The following is a 1,646-nucleotide window of genomic DNA, read 5'->3' as shown; positions in this document are numbered from 1 at the left end:
AACACCCAAGTAATGGGTTTCTTTAAATAATGCTTACTTATTATTGTTTCAAATGCCTTCATGTGTTCTTATTGTTATGACTATCAAGTCTTGGGGGTTATGAATACCTAAAATTTAGTTGTTGTCTAGTTTTCCAGTATCTATAGTTCGATTTTAGTTATACCAAAGGAAATATCATTTAGTAAGTACTATGGTTAGTTGTGAGTCTGATTAAGTTAAACTCAGTCCAGTTTCAGTTCCAGTATCAATTTACACAGTTATAATTACCTCTGAATCCGTATGCACTGTTATTTTCAGAATAGCATAACCTAAGTTTATCAGTTATCAGTTAATAGTGCATGCACCAGTTAGTATTCCAGTGCTATTCAGTTGGGAGTAGGATTCAACACCGAGCGAACATAGGGATGGTCTCTCCTCTGTCAGTTAAGCATGAGACACTAGTATTAGTCCCTATGTTCTAGACCTACGGCGCCATATTAAAATTTAAGAGGTCCCCCATCAGTTAGGCATGAGACCCTTGTACTTTAGGATATCAGTTAGTGATCATTGGAGTCCAGGTTCTATTCTGATGGCAAAGATAGAACAACCTCCTCAACGTGGGTCAGACATTGGACTCCATGATGGCTCACATGATTTATGTTGGTTAGATGATAGCTCCCATAGTATCAGTCAGTATTCAGTGTGTTGTTAGTTCAGGTTTGCTTGACTAAGTGTATAGACTTTCAGATACTCAATTTTACAACTTTCAGTCTTTCAATTTTCAGATTTGTCTCAATAACATAATAGATATACACATAGTCTTGCATTCTCAGATATTATAGTTTTCACACTTTCATTCTCAATTATCTTATGTTACTTAGTCAGTCCTTACTTCATATGTGTAATACTCTACAGTTTCAATCCAGTTATTCAAACTAAGTACAGTTCAGTATTACATGACCAGTATTTAACTATCAGTCATTCAGTTAATCAGATAAGTTAGTATGTTTATGCATTCGTGCTCAGTGTTATTGTATATTCAGATCCTCGATTTTTGTCAGTTTTCATAACGTAGTTTCAGACCCAGTATTCATACAGTATCCATGTTTTACCATATCCCATCTTTAGTTCTACTTATGTCATTAAAGTTTTACAAAAACTAAGCATAGAGATTCACCATCTTATCCGAGTATGTTTGTCATTCATGCGTTAAGATATTTTCAGCTTTCAGTTTATTCTAGCCTATTGGTGAGTCTACTTACACTTAGCATGCATGTTTGAAGATTACATATGAAATCAGTTTTACTTGTTGCATTCACTCCTGCATACTCAGTACATTCTAGAAGTACCAATCCACATATATGTCTGTGTGGCTACATTGTTTCATAATGTAGATACTATTTATAGCCACACATCATGATCAGACAGTTACAAATTTTAGCCAGTAGGTGATGAGTTCTCCTACTTTGGGAACTCCGGATAGTTTTGACTCATGTATAGTTCATTTATTTTCATGTGTATTTATTAGTGGTAGTTGGAGGCATATCTAATTATCTATAGTCAGTATAGTAGAGGCTTCATAGTATTAGTCAGAGTCAGTCACGTAAGTTCAGTTTCTTCCTTCAGATTTATAAGATTGTAAAGCTTTATCAGTATTGTATCTATTT

This window comes from Capsicum annuum, chromosome 12, assembly GCF_002878395.1.
Source record: "Capsicum annuum cultivar UCD-10X-F1 chromosome 12, UCD10Xv1.1, whole genome shotgun sequence".
NCBI lineage: Eukaryota > Viridiplantae > Streptophyta > Magnoliopsida > Solanales > Solanaceae > Capsicum > Capsicum annuum.
The sequence above is the reverse complement of the archived record's forward strand: the minus strand, read 5'-3'. Positions refer to the sequence as shown.